Genomic DNA, 21,991 nt, shown 5'->3' with positions numbered 1-21,991 from the left:
TTTTTAGGTCTCGCCTGACCCAGCGCATGCACTGGACTGGCGAGACTTTTAGTAAGGGCTTCAAAAAATGCTACCGCCGGCCTACAGCTTGCGTGCATGTGCGCGGGCGCGCGCTTATGAGCAGAGGCGCTATATGGCTTTCCTCATGTTCATTAAGCGCATCGCTAGCCGCGCTTGATCGCGATCACTTTCGCCACGCGACGGCCGCGCGCGCTCCATTCCCTATATACGCTCCCTTGTTAACTTTTTAATCGCTTGAGCTAGAAACAAAAAATTGTTGTTAAAATTTCCAGATTATGCAGCAAATGATAGATTATGTGGCCATAATCTATGCGGAAAATGCCGTGGCTGCACAATCACATAATTCCTGTGGCTCTGAGTGGGATTGTGTATCAGCCGCACAGTACTAAATTATTGAGTTTTGAAAATCCACTTGCATATCTGATTACCCCACAATACCGACCTGCACTGATTTAGCAAGGTAAATAGATGTGTAGTAATTCTAGACTTCCGTAAGTATCCTTAATTTGAGAATACAGCGGCAGTTGTTACTTTGAAGTCGATATGTGCAGATCGATACTTTTCCACCGATATTTTGACATACAACTATTCCACTGAATCACTGTAAATGTCTACTGAGAGATAATCGTTTTACTTCACACTAGAACAATACAGAATTGGCGACACCCTAAATGCCCGGCAAAATATCCAGAAACACAATGCAATGCGTGCAGAAGTGTTAATGACAATTCACACCTGCCTGGCAACAAACGAAGTGCACCGGGATGAACAATACCCACACACAGCTCTGTGGTGTTGAGCACACAGAGCGATGCTGCAGATTAAGGTAACCAGCATCAGAGGCAGCATTGCCAGCCGACGGCTTAGCCAATAGGTCTCGCTTTTGGGACCTTATAAGTATTTAGTTAAGCAGTCCAATATCCTTGGTGCAATAACATTAACTGTTGCATGGTTAAACACTTATAAGGCCCCAAAGGCGAGACCTATTGGCTATGCCAATGCTTGTTTTGTTTTTTTAAAGGACAAGCAGTGCTATCAGGCTCCGGCTGCCACTTAAGAGGTAGAGAGAGAGAGAGGTGTGGAGAGAGAGAGAGAGAGAGAGAGAGAGGTGTGTAGAGAGAGATGTGTAGAGAGAGAGAGAGAGAGAGAGAGAGAGAGAGAGGCATGTACAGACAGGTGGGTAGAGAGAGAGGGGTAGAGAGAGAGGGGTGGAGAGAGGGGTGTAGAGAGAGATAGAGAGGTAGCGAAACAGAGGTAGAGAGAGCGGTAGAGGTAGAGAGGTAGAGCGAGAGGGGTAGAGAGGTAGAGAGAAGTAGAGCGGTAGAGAGGGAGAGGTAAAGAGGTTGAGGAAGAGAGGTAGAGCGGTAGAGAGAGAGAGAGGTAGAGACGTAGAGACGTAGAGATAGAGGTAGAGAGAGAGAGGTAGAGGTAGAGAGAGAGAGGTAGAGGTAGAGAGAGAGAGGTAGAGAGAGAGAGATAGAGAGGTACAGTGAGGTAGAGGTAGAGCGGGAGAGCGCTGCGTAGGCGAGACCTAAAAACGGGGTGAGAGGTCAGGACGAGGAAAGTGAGAATCTTTCAGCTTTTTTTCCAGGGACACCATGTTGCTTCGAAACTGGCCCGTCTCTCTTTACAAATGCAAGTTGGTGTATTTTCAGCTAGAGTGGAGGGGCATAGGCTGGAGTAGTGTAAGTGGAGTGGCAAAGAGTGTAGCAGATTGGAGTGACGTGAAGTGCCACAGAGTGGAGTACAGTGCTGTGAGTAGAGTGCTGCATGTTGTGGAGGTAGAGTGGAGTAGCGTAGGATGGAGTGGCATGGAGTGATGTGGAGTGGAGAAGAGTGATGTGGAATGGAGAAGTGGCAAATGGTGTAGAGTGGAGTAGTGTACAGGGGATAAAAGTGTCTTGGAGTGGCGTAGGGTAGAGTGGAGGGAGTAGACAACGCATGCCATAACAATGCGGTCATTACAACGATGGTGTTGTTATTTCGCATACCGTTACAACGCGTGTCGTAACAACGACTTGCGTTGAGGGGCAGAAGGTGTTGGATATAAAATCCAACACCTTCCCTAGTGCCCGCACAGACTGGAGTTGGAATAGTAATTTATACTATTCCAACATCCAGCGCCCCCTAACGCAAGTCATTGCTACGACTTGCGTTGCAACGGTATGTGAAATAACAATGCGGTTGTTGTAACAACCGCGTTGTTGTGGTATGCGTGGTAAACACATTTCGAAAAAAGAACACATATTCATCATAGAGTTGATTAGTGTCAGAGTGGAGGGTGTAGAGTGTTGTGGCGTAGAATAGAGTTTCGTGGAGTGAAGTTTCGTAGAGTAGTGTTCTAGAGTGGAGTGGCACTGAGAGGAGGAAAGTGTTGTAGAGTGGCATAGAGTGGAGTAAAGAGGTGTGGAGTGTCATGAGTGGAATTTTGTAAAGTGGCGTAGTCAGAAGTGTTGTAGAGTGTCAGAGTGCAGAAGTGTGTAGTGGAGTGGGTTAGAATGGATTAGAGTGGCATAAAGTGGAGTGGCACAGTGTGGAGTAAAGTAGCGTGGAGTAAAGTGGCATGGAGTGCTGTGCCGTAGAGCGGAGCCGAGTGGAGTGTCGTGGTGTAGAGTGAAGTAGAGTGGCATAGAGTGAAGTAGAGTGGCATAGTGAAGTAGAGTGGTATAGAGGGTCAGAGTAGAATAGATTGGAATAGTAAGAGTGGAGTGGCATACATTGGAGTGAAGTGGCGAAGAGTGGAGTAGAGTGTCAGAGTGAATAGGCGCAGATTTGCGTAGAGTGGAATAGAATGGAGTGACGTAGAGTGGAGTGTGCATGGTTTAGTAGTGCACTGCCATTACAGAAAACACATTTTCTATTGCAATGACACTTAATGTTGCACAGATACATAGTTTTACTGTTAAAACTATGGAAATCAACATCACCTTGTATACTGATTTGTTTTGATCATATTACATTATTTGTTTCCACCACACTTCAGAAATACAAACAAATGTGCTTCATTTGTGCTTTGTGAATTTTAATATAATCTGAAATAATTGTTCAGTTAACTTACTGGCATTTAAATTTTAATGTGTGCTATAAAAAAAATAAATGGAAGGAATATAGTAGCCAGGCCAAAAGCAGGACGCTCACCGAACTAGTCCGGGGAAAGAAGAAAGAAAAGTTACAAATAAATGGTGCTCAAGAACATGGGTTGGCTAGCAGGCAGCCCGAAATATAACCCACAACACATGGGTTTAAGTAATACAAAACAATTGTCCTGAGCACTCAGAGTTCAAGAAAAATTCATGGTCCAAAATAAAGTCAAATACAACACCAATGTCAAGACTGTAAAAGACCATACATGCAGATAACTCAAATATTTGTGCTCACCCATCGGTGTCAGTCCATAGAAGAGAAAATATAAAATACTGAGTATGTAAAAATAAAAACCTTAAATGAGGCATATTATTCTGGATCTCTTATGAGGTGTTAATTAACTTAATTCAACACATAGTATTCATGCCAAGTAGAGGGTCCTACGTAGGTAAACACAAAGATGTGCGAGATTAATGCAAATGTCACCAGTATCCCACAGGTCAAATCACCGTAAACGGTTAAAAAATGGCATAGTGCACTTAAATGCTAAATCTACTCAAGGAATTAGAGCATCATGCCAATACCATGGCACAGCGTTCATAATTAGCCTAGGTTACTATAATGGGTGTTATGTCACACAAGACAAGCCACGCAAGGATAGACGCTGTCTCCAAAGTCACGTGCAGAGCGGGCTGAACCAGACGACCCAGCTATTCTGTTCTCTGGCTTAAAAAGTAAACTTTCGCTAACTTACTGCAAGGAAGACTCACTCTCGCATTTTTAGTTACCTCCCTGCGCATTCCCAGGTGGTCAAAGGGCATTAGGTGAGATGGTGAGGCTCGCTCTGGAGAACTATTAAGATTCACAACCACAAGTGGAATCTTAAATGCAGTAGATGATGATGAAGGTGGCCATAAAAGGCCCAACAGCGCCCTCATGTGGACATTTTCGGCGATACTGTTGGGCCTTATGCACTCGTGTTGGTTTGATTTCTGCTCGTAACAGCCAAGCCACGAAAGTGAAAGTGATCGGACGGACGCAGAGGGGAAAGCACAGGAAATTTAAAAAACATGCAACTTAATGACCCATGACGGAGGAGACAGATGGCGGCTGCGCGCGGGCACGCTCGCGTGAACGCAAGCGCTAGGCCAGCCAGGAGCACTTTCGAAAATTCACCTACTAAATGTCTCCGAGCAGCGCATGTGCTAGCTCAGCGAGACCTAAAAACCGTTTTCCCTATACGCGGCCAATGCTTGTTCTTAAAAACGGCCAGTATGTATTCTTGCATTAACACTGCACACAATCGTTTTACTTCACACTAGAACAATACAGAATTGGCGACACCCTAAATGCCCGGCACAATATCCAGAAACACAATGCAATGCGGATGAACAATACCCACAACACAGCTCTGTGGTGTTGAGCACAGAGAGCGCTGCTGCAGATTAAGGTAACTAGCATAAACCACCAGAGATAAACCACCCTGCAAAAATGAAGGCTGCATTTGTAAATTTAGCGCTTCTCTTCCTCCTCTTGCACGCGCTCAGTCACTGCCACAGGGACTGCCTCACGTGCAACACGCACATCTACCAGGGCGACAGCTTCAACACTCTCGTAAGTCGCGGAGCTGCGGCTCCTCCGGAAGCCATTTGAAATAAAACCCTCAAGGCGTCACTAAAGGCACTGCTCGGGGCTCCAGTGGGGATGAGTAATGGCGGCGAGCGCGTCGCATATCAAAGTGCTGGATTTTATTCAATGAACATTAACACCTGATGAAGTCCTTCTGAAAAAGATCTCGGAGTGTACAGGCTGCAGCACAGATTCATTGGTCTGTTGTCCTAGTTTATGAATAATGGGGGACAAGATGTGGCATAACGGCTAGAGTTACCGGCTTTGAAGCTGAAAGTGCAGGCTCGAGCCTCGGCCCCTGCTCAGCATCCTGTGATTCAAGGCAAATCACTTAATCTCCCCTTGTCTACCAAAAAACAAGCATTGACATAGGCAATAGGTCTCGCCTTTGAGACCTTATAAGTATTTAGTTATGCAGCACAATATCCTTGGTGCAACAACATCAACTGTTGCATGGCTAAACACTTATGAGGTCCCAAAGGCGAGACCTATTGGCTATACCAATGCTTGTTTTATGTTCATCCATGCTGCACAGCAGCAGTACTGCTGTATAACATCTAAACAAGCATTTGCAATGCAATAGGTCTCGCATTTATGAGAGTTTGAGCTAGTGGCAAATGCCTTTTATTTATGTGTTGTTTTTATAAACAGATAAATAAAACACATTGAATGATTTATGAAGATGCTCTGGTTGGTGTCTCCCTCCATAAAAACACAACAAAAGCAAGCGAGCACAGCAATAAATAAAGAAGAGAGAAACGAAGCTCCATCAATAGGAGAAGTCAAGCAGACCTATAAAACTATCTGTGGAGAAGCAGGGAGCAGGGTTACTGACTGAGAAGGACCAGGGCTGTCAAAATAAATCAGCCTGAAACAGGGTCCCACACACAGCACCGGAGAGCAGGAGTGAAAAGAAACAGATTAGGTCTTTACAGTTTCCATGCAGCACTCACACAAAGACCTACTCTAGTGGTGCCTCACGGGCTGGTCACAACAAGAATTTCTTCGCTCCTCATAGTTACCTGCAAATTCACATTGGTATAAGGTCCTGCCACAGCACCAGACGTTCCACTTCCCATCTCAGTGTGACTCACAGAAGCCAACCCTGACCGATGAACGACAGTTGGACTGTTGATATTCAAACTTGCAACCTTCAAGCCAAACAGATTTCTTCGGCAGGTGTCCAGCAACAAAGGAGAATGCAATTTGGGCACACTTGAAAATCAGGAGGGTGCAGGAGAACCAAAGACCACATTTTTGCATTTGGTATAAAAACGAATCCAACTTGTAGCTACTGGTCCCATCTGGTATATGTGCCCCTTCAGCAGACATCTAACAGGCACACACTGAGCCCTTGATGATGCCAGTAAGGTCTTGTCACTGATTAAACCTATTACCCCCAGTGTGTCACCAAATTGATGGGCTCTGGAGTAGAACTTTTACGCAAGTGCTTGAATATATGGCAAGTGAGGCACTAGAAGATGCTGTGATCTGCCTATCTCACACTTTTGTTCGAGTGAGAAAGTTGGACAAGAACTTAGAACTTAGACCTCTTGGAGCCAAAGTTATCAACTTAACAAACAGGCCACATCTCAACTTAGCTATACTGCAGCACGCCTCCACTTAACTACAGGACCGCAAATCAACTTAATCACTAGACTAGATTTTAACTATACCTAAACCCAACTTCAGCACCAGATCACACAGCACATCAGTAAAGGGGACTGATTGTTTCTGAGCGCCCCCGAGTTTTAATTACAGACGCAGCTCTAACTGCCTAAGAGGTGAACAACATACACAGGAGAAGGAAGGTTCCGGTACCTAGAGCTGGCATGTTAGGCTCCTTTCACTGAAGACATCTCGGGCACCAACAGACGGATCCCTGGGGCGGATGACTCTCTGTGCCTTTTCAAGCGGTGCGTAGAACCCTTGAGCCGACCGGCCCTGGGGCTGTGAGATCACAATGCCTCCCGGGTAACAGCAGGAAACTGACATCACTGCTCACCCAGCGTACCCTGTGACGCCAGCTGACAGGAGCCCGTCAGCCATTGTGATCGTGGCACTCTGATCTGGATAATAAAATGGCGTGTGCTATAAGTGTTTGCGGGATACTCATTTTACACCCCACAAACAGCTGAAATGCGTAGTCGGCCACACCAAACTTGAAACAAGTGTATTACACAGTAGAGATCTCTGCAACATGTGCATTAACACAACCATTACTGCTGCTGTAAATATTAACCTCCTACATGCACAGGAACTATGCCTCTCATAATTACTTTTAGCAGTATCGCTCTCAGTCCCATCTATAACACAGATTGGCCTTATCCTGGATATCAGAGAAGAAAATATCACTGACATCTAATTTTTCATTGCTGTATTTTTATTATTTCCATATGTGTTGCTTCTGTGCAGATCTGAAATTTGTTTGTAATGCCGTACAGCAGTAAAGACAGATCCCCCCTAATCGAGTAGGCAGCGTCTACACAACCGCCATACAGCTGTAGCTCTGAATTTCACTACAAGTTACGAGCACAGCGAAAAGCTACGAAGACCATTTTTTCATTTCATCTACATTTCTATACACGTATTGATGCTTTGGAGAGGGGAAACATACAGGTGCCACTTTAAAGAAAACTCGAGACAAAAGTTGAGCGCGATTACCACATGATGTAAAGAGGAACTGTGTGGGTCTGGAGAAGGCAGTGGAGGTGTCGGGGCCCAAACGAGGTAACAATAGCGGCATTTATCGCCGGGTTCTCCAGGGAGAGAGAGGGGTAGCAACCAAATAATGAAACATTAAGCATCCAGACATACACTATAATAAGTAACATTACACCTACAACAAGCCAGTACTGTTGGCTTTGTCAATGATTGTTAGTTGCATAAGATAAATAAGCAACAATTATGGTTTTGTTGCGTAGCATATTGAAAATGCTTCCATTCTGAAATGGTGAGACTGTGAAAGGACTATAATGAGTCTCTTTAAAATTACATATCAAAAGCAGTGAAGGGTGGTACTGTTGCCGAGTTAAGATGTTTTTTTTTCATACTGAGGCCGAGGGCAAAAACGAGAGCAGGATAGAGACCCATTTCAGCACCTGCTTTTTAGGTCTCGCCTGAGACAGCGCTTTAGCGCTGCTCTCGCGAGAGCTTTTGTAAATGGGGGATCTGGAAGTGCAAACGAGTGCTTCCAGGCCTCCAAATACAGTGCATGTGCGCCCGTCGGGCGCGCGCACCATTTGGCAGCCTGCGTGTACATTTCGCGGGCGCTTTGATGTACTGCGAACATCAAAGCGCCCGGCGAAATGTTCACGCCATTTGCCACCCCTTCCCTTATCCCACTTCAAAAGGCACAGCACACCACCCCCAGTTCCGGCCCAGTACAGAATCTCCTCATCCGGCCAGACAGCACAGACTACCGACCCCTGTAGCTCCGGCGGGCTCATTAACACATTAACATAAACCCAGACAAACAGACATGCACCCCCGGAGCTTGGGCACAGCGCGACAGCCGCGAGGTTCCGCACAGCCTGACAACCAAGTACAGCCCTTCTGCGACCTTCACGGTCCGTGGCCTGGTGCTGTACCAAGCCCAAAGAGGGAAAAGGCCACTTACGCAAGCTCTGACCACATTCAAACGCAGCGTTGGCCGCAGATAAGGCGGTCCAGCGGCTCCCATCTGACCGCAACAAAACCACACCATATTAACAAGAACCAACCAAGCCTATTCTTCCAACGAACCAACTTAAGCCATCCCCCAACTAAACTCTGCCAACTCCCCATATTCTACAAAACCAACCTCGCATCCGCCTCGGAAAGAAAAAAACAACCGACGAGCCCTCCAGCCAAATGTAACCCTCGCCTACACCCCCTCTCGACAGAACCTAACCACCTACCCCCTGCTCCACCAAAACCAACCTCAAACTATGCCATTCCCCATGCTCCGACCACAGTAAAGTCTCACCCGTTCCAATAAAACAACCCCTCCCAACACACAGGCTAATCTCGACAAAAACACATCCAACTCACCTCTCCGTAAACACAACTTTGGCCTCCCCCCTCCCCAAATTAAAACCTCGCCCCAAAACAGGAGTCTAAGAAAATCCACTCAGGCCAACGTCCCCTTGCCACAAACAAATAACCTCGAACCGCCCACCCCTTTCTCCGTCAAAACGAACCTCGGCCAACCACCTGCTTACCGACCACGTTAAATCTCCATTGCGCCCCACAGAGCAACCTCGACCAACCCCACCTTTTCATTAAACTACCAGTCTTCCACCTACTTAACTCCAAAGTCTCCCTCCCCTAGCGAGCAAACTAAATCCAACCAACAACTTTGAAAGATCAAACCCAACCGCCCCCTCTCCTACACACACCCCCCCCGTCCAATTAAAAAGCCAGCTCGAATCAGCCCCCATTCCAAAACACTAAATAGGGGCAAGGAGAAGATAAAAGGACCCCTCCAAACTAGTTCCCCACCCAAGTAGTTGTCAACAGGTAATGACCCGCCGCATACACCATTTCTCCTTGCGGGTGGACGGACGCCAAGTCCACTGCTCAAGGACAACGCCGGGTCCAAAGGCTTGGAGGCGTTTGCTTGGCAGTACTTTAACCCCTTCAGCGCTCATGACGGAACCACTCCGTCATGAGCCACGGGTGCCGTGTGCTCATGACGGAGTGGTTCCATCATGCTGCGGCCGTTGGTCGCCGCTCCTCCCACGCTGCGCTGATTCCCCGCCTGTGCGGGCCATTAGCGCAGTGGGCGGAGTCATGACGGAACCACTCCGTCATGAGCACAGCTCAACCGTGGCTCGTGACGGAGCGGTTCCGTCACGAGCACCGCGCCACCGCGCTGCCCCCAAACCCCCCCCCCCCCCCAGCGCTGCGGCGGAATTCCTGCCGCAGCCAAGGGGTTAAACAATGGCCGCACAAACACTTAAACCAGAAGAGTACTCTTGGGTCACGAGAGAGGGAGGGCCAGGGGTTAATTGCCCACAAGGGAGGGGAGAAGGACTTGATCCATCTCCGGGGGCAGAGGAATGGAGATACGCCTACCTTACACAGAGCGATGGGTCGCGAACTCACTTAAACCAGCGACCCAAAAAGTCTCACGAACCTCTACACTAAAAACCGTACTGGCATCAAGTATTTTTTTTTTTTAGTAAACTATAAGAAGTTACGTACATTTTAGCTACACGTGAACCCCTGCATATAATACGGAGAAGCACACCCTGAAAAACTACAAAATAAACGGGCGCGTAGTTTAGTACAGACAGACGCAAAAACAACACCTGAGAGCCAGTGAAAAGATTGAATCAATGAACCGTAAGGGAAAACTAAAAGACAAAATGCGTCAAAGAGTCGGTTGCTGCCGAAAACTACAGTAAGAAACCCTGCACACAGTAAAGAAAAGCAAAACTGCCCAATTAACCCCGGGATATGGAACAGGCCTGAGCAGGTAACCGAACTGCATTAAGAAACACCAGCATATGGTACAGAACTTGGCCAGCTCACAACTAATAGGCAAAACGAACCGTGGCATATGGTGCAGTCTGCTATCCAAAATAATGAAGTCCACCTTAGAGACAGAACCACAAGCTTACATAAGGCACCCCTACAACAACCACAACTATATTACGAATCACACAGCATATGGCTAAGGACTAGGCCTGCATCCACGACGACTTAATATAGTAAAACGCTCTAAACAAAAAAAAAAAACTAACAGATGGCAAGGGTGGTATCTAAAACTACCATTACTTATCAATATGAAGAATTTCCTAACTAAAGGAGACAACCATGAGACGTTAACACCTAAAATACCAAAACAAGATTGAATATGTAACAAAACAAAGGTCTGCATACCAAAATTACAACAAGCATTGGCATAGCCAATAGGTCTCGCTTTTGGGACCTTATAAGTATTTAGTTATGCAGCACAATATCCTTGGTGCAACAACATCAACTGTTGCATGGCTAAACACTTATAAGGTCCCAAAAGCGAGACCTATTGGCTATGCCAATGCTTGTTTAGAACTGCTGATGCTGAGCACCGGCAAGACCCGGCTCACTTAAAGCCCTGTGCAGGAGCAAACGCACCCATGGAGGCTCGACCTAATGAAGCGCTCAGGCCACTGACAGCACCGCACCACGGTACCACCGCATGCAGGATCACTCACTGGGCCGTAGCAGGGTAGCACGCGGAGTCGAGACCAGGCCAATGTGGTATAAGTGCAGGAGAGAAGCCAGTGATGGGAGCGCCGCATTCCCAGACTCAACTCAAGCGCGGCAGCCATTCTTAAAGTGAAAGCACGGTGTTATTTATTTCTAAAAGACTCCATGCGGTGCTTACACTTTAATGGCGAACACATCCCTTTCTTTAGACGCGGCTCGCTGTAACCTGAATACGGCGAGCAGCATCGAAAGAAAAGGGCGTGGCCACCATTAAAGTGAAAGCACCATATGGGGCGCTTTCACCCAAATTTATAAAAAAAACAAAAGGTTTCATAGCGCGGCAGCCACTAAAGTTAAAGCGGACCGCTCTGCAAACTTAAATAAAAATGCGGGGGCCGCTAAAGTTAAAGCGGAACGGCATGGCAGCATGCTGTCTTGTAGGGAAATGCAAAAAGAACTATTGATGGACAGAATGCAGAACAGTGTCATACATTCACCCCAGTACAGAGATCTGGGCCTAAATCCATTTTTTTTGCTCACCGTGCCATTCCAGTTTAGACCCAGCCATATGCAAATCAGTCTTGACCCTGTGCCCAATGGGAACAGTCCAGCCCGAACTGCCAGGCCAAGTCTTCCCTGGACTGGAAACAAGCATCCTAGGACCAGTTTCGGGGTTTCACCCCTCTTCAGCCAGGATAGCTTGATTCCAGTGCCATGGAGAGCATGGGACTCACGTATGAGCATACCCATCCCACTCGGGGTGACAAATGCAAAAAGAACTATTGGTGGACAGAATGCAGAACAATGTCATACATTCACTCCAGTACATAGATCTGGGCCTAAATCCATCGTTTTTTTGCTCACCATGCCATTCCAGTTTAGACCCAGCCATATGCAAATCAGTCTTGACCCTGTGACCAGACGTGGATCCCTTGCTCACTTTGCCACTGGATTCAAGCTAACCTGGCTGGTGACGGTTGATTAGCCAGAAACCGGTCCCAGGATCCTTGGTTTCGGTCCAGGGAAGACATGGCTTGGCAGTTCGGGCTGGACTGTTCCCATGAGGCACAGGGTCAGACTGATTTGCATATGGCCATGTCTGAACTGGGGTGGCGTAGTGAGCTAAAGAATGATGATGGATTAAACCCAGATCAGTTGACTGGGGGTGAGTGCTTGCAATGTTCAACACTCCATCCATCATCCCCTTTGGTTTTGTCTTGTAGGGAAAGCAGGTCGTGGATGGAATAGGGGGAAATCCTTAAACAAAATAGTGCTCACAGCCAAGATAAAGCAGACCATGTAGCAAGACAAGTAAAAGGTCCAGTCTTTATGGGAGGTAACAAATGCAGAAAGGCAGTACCAAGGAGGGACTAAGAAGCCTAAAAACGACTCGGACGCCAGCGTTTACGAAGGGCAATGACACAAGCCAATTAAAAATATGGACAAAGAGTGGGTGGGGATTCAAAGCCATACTTCAATACTGCATGCCTCGCATGCGCTGCCCAGGCTCAACCTACAAAACATTAACAAAGCAAATAGCGCTCGAGTAGGTGAGATCTCTTGGTCTTGCCAATGCTTTTTCTAAGTGTTTTGCATCCCTAATTTTAGGCTGACAATCCTGTATATCCTTACTGACAGCCCTGCATCCCAGGCATGCAGCCACCTCCTGTCCGGTCAGGTAGTTAACAACCTGAGGTGGACAGTAGGAGGGTAGATGTGGGTTTACTCAGGCTAAAAGTGGCACTGAAATGCAACAAATACCTGTGAGCTGCTCAGTAAAACTCGTGCTAGGGGTATGGACAGAATGGGATAAAACAATGAAAGACTGGAAAGTCCACTGGATGCAGAGGAGACATTGCGGGACTTTGGGGTAACAAGTGCTGCCCAGAGGTGGGCTTAGGAGATGAACCTAACAGGAAAGGGGGGAGAATTAGCAGAGAAGAGGAATGGCAGAGAAAAGAGTCTGTCATTGGCAGGGATGTTTGATCAGGGAGGGAGTTTACTATGGCGCAGTTGCAACAAAGATGGTGCTAGGTCAGGGCAACATTTAGGGCTTGGGAGGGAGGGGAGGGTCGGTTGATTCGTTGAGGTGTAAGTGAGTGTCTTGTTCGGACAGATGGATGGGGGAGAGTTTGGGAAGTCGGACGGGTTGGGAGTATTGGGTGTTTTTTCAGCCTGGTACAGAGTAAGACCTTTGAGAGTTAGATTAGAAAGAAAGATGGGCAGAATTCAGACAGGAGGACCTGCCACAATGCCTGGGAGGTATAACGCCTCAGATACCCACAACCGTACCTGGACCCTCACATGGAGTAATTTCAGGGTTGAGAGCATAAACCCTGCAGATGTGGCAATTGGGGGTGGGTGAGGATCGTTCTCTCAGGTTAATTGTAGCGGGGAAGTAAAGTGTGATCTCATCTCGTGGGATGGGATTGGCAAGCTACAATGCAGGAGGGTAGGGGCAAACAACAATGCAACAACTGGAGTAAAAACAATAAATACATTTAGAAAACAACTGCTATGACACGCCAGCGCTGGCTGCATTATAGTGCTTTTTTGGTATGGTGGGTAGGAGCGGGACAATCACGGACAGCAGTAGGCGAAGCAGGATGGGGCAGGAGGAGAGCAATCAACATGACAGACAGGGAGGGGCAAACAGCACGATGAACAGTGGTTGGGGGCAAGCAAAACTACAGACAGTCGGAGGAAGGCAGGAGGCGGCAAACAACACTGGATAGCCAGAGGAGGGTGAGAGGGGGAGACCAACACAACAGACATTGAGAGAAAGGCAGGAGGGGGTAAGTAACACCACAGATAATGGGAGGAAGACTGGGGGAAGAATCAATATGGACAGTGGGGGGAGAGCGAGACCGAGCAAGCAATACCACAGAGGTTTGGAGGAGAGTAGGAGGGAGCAAGCAACAACACGGACAGCGGAAGCGCAGGGGGTGCAGCAAGCAACAGGGTGGCAGAAGAAGCAAGTACATGCACTCTTATGGAGTGCATAATTCAAAAATAGGGACCCCCTGTTAAAAGAGGTTAACGGGGCAGGGAACACAATCACATATATACACATATATCCAAAACTCTCATGAACGTGCAATAGGCTCAGGGACTATTTTGTTGAAAGTATCCAATGTTTTATTTAATCAATTCATACTTTTCATAGATTATTTATCTGTGCAGAGGGAAACATCCCCCATACAAAATTTCTCACATCAATTGACCGGTATCTAGAATAATGTAAACAATGTTAAAATCATGAAAAAAAACCATAAGGAACCAATTTATTTCATTCATACACATACATATCGCTCACACAATCACCAGTCTATGGTTTCAAAAAAGGGACAGCTTTTTATCAGACATTAAGGGTCTTAATTATCACAAATGTTGCTCTAAAAGATAAATAACAGTGTTCAAAATTACAGTTCTGTTATGTCTTCATACATTGTGTAAGTTGGTACATCAAATCATTACATCTCCAACAGACTTTTCCACTTTTATTTTCTCGATTCTAATCCTTTAAGTTATTCCGTATGGAAAGTATTATTTTCTTTATAGTTTCACAAATGTGGCTTAACAAATGATCATCCATAAGTGCTTCCATAAGAAGAAAAAAGTATCTCCGAAATCGCGAGCGTTGGAAGGACAGTGGGCAAGGAAGTGTTAATTGGGCCATGCTCCAGAGGAGGGCTGAACACAAGAAGAGACAGTCAAACCAGCATGCTCAGACCAAAGAGGAGCAAGCATATGAGAGTGGCGATGCCAACCAATGGGAAACAATAGGTTGGGTCTAAGCCCTTGATAAGTGTAGTTTCCTGGTTCTAATGTGGTTCATGCTATGCTAGTGGAATTCTCCCTGAATTATGTAATATGGAATGTTGGGACTGAGAGGCTACAGTTGAGAAGGGCTGAGCATCATGCTGGCTGCTCCTGGTAGGGCTGAACTACCGGATTTGTAACTACCACAATAAATACTCTTGAAACACTACAACCAGCGTGGAGTTAATCACTACAATTTTATGGCGACGAGTTATCTCAAAGAACCAGCGTGTGTACCTTTCAAGACCTTCATTTTCAAGTGTGGAGTATCTGGGAACCTCCTGTCAAGCTTAAGCAACTCCTCTAACTACAGCTGCGCTTACTCAACTACTGGCACACCTCAGCCCCACCAGTGACCTCACATCGGTCGCCCTCTACGGGACACTGCCAGTTCCATGTTTCAATTGCAGCTCAGGTCTCTGTATGCTGTTCCTACAGCATCTGTTCAACTGCAGCTCTAATCTGTTCCTGCTGTCCCTACAGCGTCTGTTTTAACTGCAGCTCAAGTCTATACATGCTGTCTCTACAGCGTCTCAACAGGAAGGTAATTGGACTGCCTGAATTTGTGTTTCCTGCGTGGAGTGGGATTCAGTCTCACACGTTCAATTTCGTTTGGGACAAGTTTAATATTTAAACACTGAAGCTCACTTTCTACAATGTCAAACTGTCTCGACGATCTACATAATTAGTCTGCCTGAATTTGTGTCTCCCGTGCGCCCTCCTGTGCTTCTGTCCGGCACAAACCAGTTTAATTTCACGTTCACCAGGACATCAAAGGGAGTAGTGATGACTGTCAGAGTGCTCATTGTGCCACACGAGATCCGAGCTGTACAGGGATCTGTGCAATCAGTGTGTACAGGTACTGCAACTTGCGTCTATTCCAATTTTGAGAGGTGAGGCCTTTCTTTGTCCCTGATTGTTGGTGCCCCTCTGAGAGATATAGAACCTCGGTTTTACCAACCGCTGTGTTGTGTTTCAAAGTATGTCTCGTGCGCCTGAAGCAGAGCGCGCGCTTACCTCCACCTTCTCCATGGTGCTTGTGACGTCCTCCGTCTTCCCTGCGACATGCTGCTTGATGTTCCCTGCTTGCACAGACGTGCCGTGAGCCTCTCGGCACGGAGTGATATAGCGTGCCGCCATCTTGGAGTTGGCACAGGATGCTGTTTCACGCTATAATTTGCCAACCACGTACTCCTTAAATGGGGAGCACAAGATTGAAAGGCTTATCGGAGCGACGGTGACGTTACAACACGGTCGGTGACTTATTTTATTGTTTTTTGTTCAAGTGCAGCGTCGAAATGGAACTGTGGGGTGAGATTTTGTTTTTGCGCAGTTATGATTCTTCAGTATTCTCTGCCAGAGTTACGCTGCTATCTAGTGGACAAATTGGTTTGGATACTTTTCATTTCATTTACAGGATGACTTTGACCACGCACGGCATCAGTTATATTACGCGTTTTGAAAGACTGTATTTTGTTTTCAAAATGGTTTTGACCACGTTTGTCATGAGTAAGGCATGTTTTGCAACAGTGACATTGGTCCACGAGATTCAAGTATTACCACTACGGCTTCTTGATTCTAGTCTTTATACTACTGCTTTTACTTCTAGTCAACAAGGCACTCTCTGTATGCCAGCCGAGATGCATTGTATATGTTAAGTTTACAGCTTAACTTTTGTTTTCTTTACAGGTTACCTCGGGATGCACAAGTTTGTTTATGTTTATGAGATTTATAAAGCGCTCAACTACCCATGGGTGTCTCGGCGCTGAGGACAGCAGGCTTATACCATATACCGAAGGGGCTTATTGAATAAACAACCAGGTTTTTGTCATTTTCCTGAAAGTTAGTAGAGACTGGCAAGATCTGATCTTTAATGGAAGCAAGTTCCAAAGTTTAGCAGTGGCGACAATAAAACGCTTATCGCCCCATGAAGCAGTTTTGGTGCGTGGAACTCTAAAATGCAGTGGATGAGCGAAGGGCCCGAGTCGGAATATAAGTCGCTAGCTCCCTGATTAGAAACTGAGGTCCAGATTTACGGGAAGCCTTGTAAGCAATGCACAAGGCCTTGAACTTTATGCGATTCTTCACAGGGAGCCAGTGATACTTCTGAATGACGTGTGAAATTGGCTTGTATTTGGGGGTTCCTGATAGCATTCTGGCGGCTGCGTTCTGGACTGATTGTAGTTTATGAATGACCTTGTTTTGGGCATTCACAAGAAGCCCATTGCAGTAGTCAATGGTAGACATGACTAGTGTACTAATCAGAGTTTTTCCTGCAGTCAAAAGAGGAAATGGTAAAATCTTTTTTATCATACGTAATTTGTGGAATGGGGCGGAGACCACCGAATTGGCATGAGGCACAAAGGTCAGTCTGTCATCGTATATGACGCCCAAATTCCTAACCCTGGTGACTGGGAGTGGGGGGAGGGCCCAGTGAAGAAGGCCACCAAGAGGAAGACCAGACGGGGGATAGCTTGCTGAATGTCATAACCTCTGTTTTGTCAGAGTTCAACTTAAGGCAATTACTGGTCATCCAGCTACTGATGGCTAGCATGCCTCTTTGAAAGTTGGCTGCTACCTTTTCCCCATCATTGTGTATAGTCAACACCAACTGCGTATCGTCGGCATACAATGTAATGCCCATCCCGTGTCTCTTGATTACTCTGGCTAAGTCCGACACATAGATGTTTAAAAGTGTCGGGCTTAGGGATGAACCTTGTGGAACACCACAAGGGAGGGCCAATTGGGCAAACTGAAACGTGCCAAAATTTACCGATTGAGTGCGGTTGGTGAGAAAAGAGGTAAAAAGTGCTCTAGCATTATGTTGGATACCCATTTTAGTGACACGGTCGATCAAGATGGTGTGATCGACCGTGTCAAAAGCTGCTGAGAGATCCAGCAGTACGAGAACAGCCGTGCCTCCCTGATCCAGAATAATTCTGATATCTTCAGCCGCTTTGATGAGCGTGGTCTCTGTTCCGTGGCCCCTACGAAAACCAAATTGAGTGTCGTCTAGCAGATGATGATCTTTAATGTACTTGGAGAGTTGAGTATTCATCACCTTTTCAAAGATTTTGGCCGAGAAAGGCAGGCTGGCTATCGGCCTGTAAATTTTAGTGTCAGTTGGGTCCAGGTTTGCTTTTTTTAGAAGTGGTTTTATGATAGTTTTCTTCCAGGTAGTGGGGTATATGCCTGAAGCAAACATAGCATTACAAATGCTAGATAGAACAGGTGCCACTTGTTCTATGACTGGTATAAGTACAGCCGGAGGACAAGGGTCAGTAGCAGAGCCTGATTTCACGGAAGCGATTAGATTGGCAATCTGATCGGGCGTGATGTTATCAAATTGTTATAAGGAGTATTCAGTGGTACCATTTTTTAAGGACTGATCAGCAGTGTTGGTCTGAGATGCAAATTTCGAATAGATGTCGTTTACTTTTTCAAAAAAGTAATTCGCTAGAGAGTCACATAGTGAATGTGAAGGGGCTGGGGTGCAGGAGGATATTTGACCTGACAATTTGGCGACTACTTGATAGAGCTGCTTATTAGAATCTTGCGCAGATTCAATCTGTGCGATGTAATATTTACTTTTTTCCTGCGCAATCAATAGTTTATATTTAGTAAGCGCTTCTTTATAAAAGAGTTTCTCTTGACAGTCATAAGATTAACCTTTCATGGTTTCTACACAGTTTCTTTTGTTCTCTGAGAAGTTCAGATAACCAAGGGGCTGACAGAGAGCGCTGGTTTTTTGAGAGAGATTTGTTTGGCATCAGCAGATTAAGTGCATCATGCAGCCAGTTGGTATAGTTTACTGAGGCAAGGTTGGGGTCTGAAGAGACAACAGGTTGGGTTGAACAGAAGTGTGTTTTAATAAGCTGGTGATCTATACTCTTCCAGGCTTTTATTACAACCGGCTTGTTTATTAAGGTACTAGAAGAGGGTTTGATGTCAATATGAATGTTAAATATAATCGCATGATGGTCAGACCAGACTAAAGGGAGAATACTCTGTAGAAGAATAGCTTGGGAATTTGAGAAAAGGCCATCTAAAGTGTGGCCGGCTACGTGCGTGGAGTTTGAAACTTGCTGTGATAGACCCACCGCTTCCAGGTCTAGAAGTAATGTGTTAGTGTCCCTGTCAAGATGATTTTCTAAGTGAAAATCAAAATCCCCCAAAATCGTGAGGGTGGGTTCAGCTGCCAGTGGTTCTATCAGGTTACTTAGTGTAGAGAGAAACTCTGTCCTGGGTCCTGCTGGTCGATAGAGTAGAATGCCCTTAAAGGCTTGGAAGGAGGTGAGCTGGATAGAGAAATATATAGCTTCACAGGTCAAAGTGGGGATGTGATCAATTTTTGCTGTGAGATTGCTGCGATAAATTATCGCCAGCCCACCACCTTTTTTGTTGGCTCTATCTTGTCTTAAGGCTGCGTAGCCCTCTGGAGTCGCAGCAGTAAGGTCAGGTCCTGACGAAGGATCTGTCCAGGTTTCAGTTATAAAAAGAACATCAAGATTGTAATCAGTTAGCAAGTCCGCGATCTCGTATTTGTGTTTAACTAGTGAGCGCGCGTTTATGAGCGCTGCATTGATATTTCCATTGTCAAGATAGGGGGAATGCGCTTTAAAGGAATTCCGATTAGGTAGTATAGAGGGTATGAAATTACAATGGGGACAAGCTTTAAAGGGCCCACTGGTGGCATCTAAAACCATACGTGAACACGCATTATTAGGTGCTGGGCGTAGATTTAGAAGTTCAATACCTGAATAGCTAAGTTTCTTATGGTCTGGAGGCCAAGGACCAGAGGGGGGGGGACCCTGGGCCCGGTCCAGGCGCTAACGGGCGCAGATGGGCTTGCCTTTGGCGGGCCGCCGGCAGCGCGTCCGCTGCGCGTGCGCATCAGTGTGAATCTAAATACTGGTGGGGGCGCCAAAACTAGTGCGCTGACCCCAGCAGGAAGCTGTTGCCGCTCCCAGAAGCCCTCCGCGCAAATGTTTTCACACTTGTATGCAGAGTTTGTTTTACTTGAATTGTTCTCTAAGGGGATGCATTTACAAAATTGTTTACCTTAATTAATCTCCCGTCTGCAGAACTAGTTTGGTTATGTTTTAAAATTTTGTTACACTACACTACACTATTTCTTATACTTTTACCCTACATAGGGTGTTACGTCACGGAGTATTGCCACAGTGCACAACAATTTTACCTCTTCTCGAGGTGCGTTCTTTGGTTGTTTTTCCCCATTGTTACAGTGCACATGGTTTTCACCTACACATTAGGTGTATAGCATGGGTCCTAGCCCAGTGTTACAGTGTACAATGTCTTTACACGAGCCGTGTCGCACGGGTTCCAGTCCCATTGCAACAGCGCATGTTGTTGTTACCTCCCTAGAGGTGTGACGCAAGGGTTTTAGCCCCTTTGTTATGGCGCACAACTGGTTACCTCCACTCGAGGTGCGTCCACACTGTCTTATGTCCTCATTACTTAGTTCACGTTTACGTTTTACAGTGTTGGTGTTTTTTGATTGTCACAGTGCACTATGTCTTACCTCCACTCGAGGTTACCCCTGCACAAGCGATTTGTTACCCTTAATGGGTGTATGGTTTGGGTTGTACTCCCATTACCGTAGTGCATGGTTTACGTTACACTGGCCGTTTGTTTTTACTCTTAATGTTACGCTTTGTTTCATTGTCAACACTATAGCCCAGTGCTGTTCTCTATTTATTATTCAGTCTTCATTACATGATGGAGAAGTGTGAGTAATCTATTGTATTTCTCTCCTTCTCTGTCTCCTTGTTTCCTCCTGCTCTCACTTGCCTCCTCGCATACCTGTCTGGCCAGTAGGTGTGCAGCTGGTAGTCACTGGTGGTTTCTCCTTTTATTCTTCATTTGTCTCTTTTTCTGTTTCATTCTTCTCTTTGTTTGTGTATGGAAAGGAGGATGAGTAATGGTTTATGTTTTTCTGTTTTATCACGTTTTATTGTCTCTCTCACAGCCCTTCTGGTCTCCTTTTGGTTCTCTCTTTCGTTCATCTAGCTTCTGCATTTTGTTTCTGCTCCTTTAGGTTCTCTCTTTCGTTCATCTAGCTGCTCCATCTTGTTTCTGCTTTTTCCTTTTCTTTTTACCTGTGTACAGTGTTCTTTTCTGTTTTTAAGTCTCGCCTGACCCAGCGCATGCGCTGGTTTGGCGAGACTTATTGAGAGGGCTCCAAAAAGTGCTACCAGGCCAGCCTGGAGCTACAGTGCATGTGCGCGGGCACGCGCGCCGCGCTTTACCGTGATTACTTTCACTTTCACGTCCACTTGGCATAGCCAATAGGTCTCGCTTTTGGGACCTTATAAGTATTTAGTTATGCAACTGTTGCATAGCTAAACACTTATAAGGTCACAAAGGCGAGTCCTATTGGCTATGCTAATGCTTGTTCTTTGAACAAAGGAGGATATGTAGTATCCTGGTTCTAATGTGGTTCATACTATGCTAGTGGAATTCTCCCTGAATGATGTAATATGGAATGTTGGGAGTGAGCGGCTACAGTTGAGAAGGGCTGAGCAGCACGCTGGCTGCTCCTGGTGGGGGCTGAACTACCGGATTTGTAACTACCACAATAAATACTCTTGAAACACTACAACCAGCGTGGAGTTAATCACTACAATAAGTTAACAAAATGCCTCAGGCAAGACCTAAAAAGCGCTGTGATGCATCATATTGTTTTTTTTAAAAAATTGCCGGAAGGACAGCCGGGCAGGAAGCATGTCAGGGGGAGAGAGGACACGCAACAGGGAGGGTGTAAATGCCTTTCTTCCCGCCCTCGGCTCATAATAAACAAAAGTGCTAAGACAAGGCTAGCACTGGACGCATCATAGCAGTTTTTTTACTTTCAGCCAAGCTGCACAGCAGCCACACTGCTGTGAAACATGGCTAAAAACACTGACAAAGGCGATAGGTTGCATAGACGAGACCTACTGACTCTGCCAATGCTTGTTTTTTTTTCTAGCAGGATGTGAAGGTAGGAGGGGGCAAGCAACAACAGGAAACAGGGTTGGATGGGGCAAGTAACAATGGGGGGGCTGAGGCAGAAGGGGTGACGGGGGCATGCAACAACGTGGGGTTTCCAAGCAAGCACCAACGTGGGATGGGGTGGAAGGGGGCAAGTAATGTGGGAAGAGGGTGTAAGCAACAACGAAGGGACAGAGGAAGCAAGCAACAGGAGGAAACATGGTGGGAGGGGCAAGCAACAACAGTGACATAACGCAACCATATCGAG

The 21,991-nt window shown here is 46.3% G+C and overlaps 1 protein-coding gene across 6 annotated transcripts in view; it reads right to left on the bottom strand.

Moving 5' to 3' along the window:
• Positions 1 to 21,991, bottom strand: part of ATP13A2 (ATPase cation transporting 13A2) — a 650,312-nt gene that overhangs the window by 267,496 nt on the left and 360,825 nt on the right. The window lies entirely within an intron of this gene.

This window comes from Triturus cristatus, chromosome 1_2 (assembly GCF_964204655.1).
Source record: "Triturus cristatus chromosome 1_2, aTriCri1.1, whole genome shotgun sequence".
NCBI lineage: Eukaryota > Metazoa > Chordata > Amphibia > Caudata > Salamandridae > Triturus > Triturus cristatus.
The sequence above is the reverse complement of the archived record's forward strand: the minus strand, read 5'-3'. Positions and strand labels throughout refer to the sequence as shown.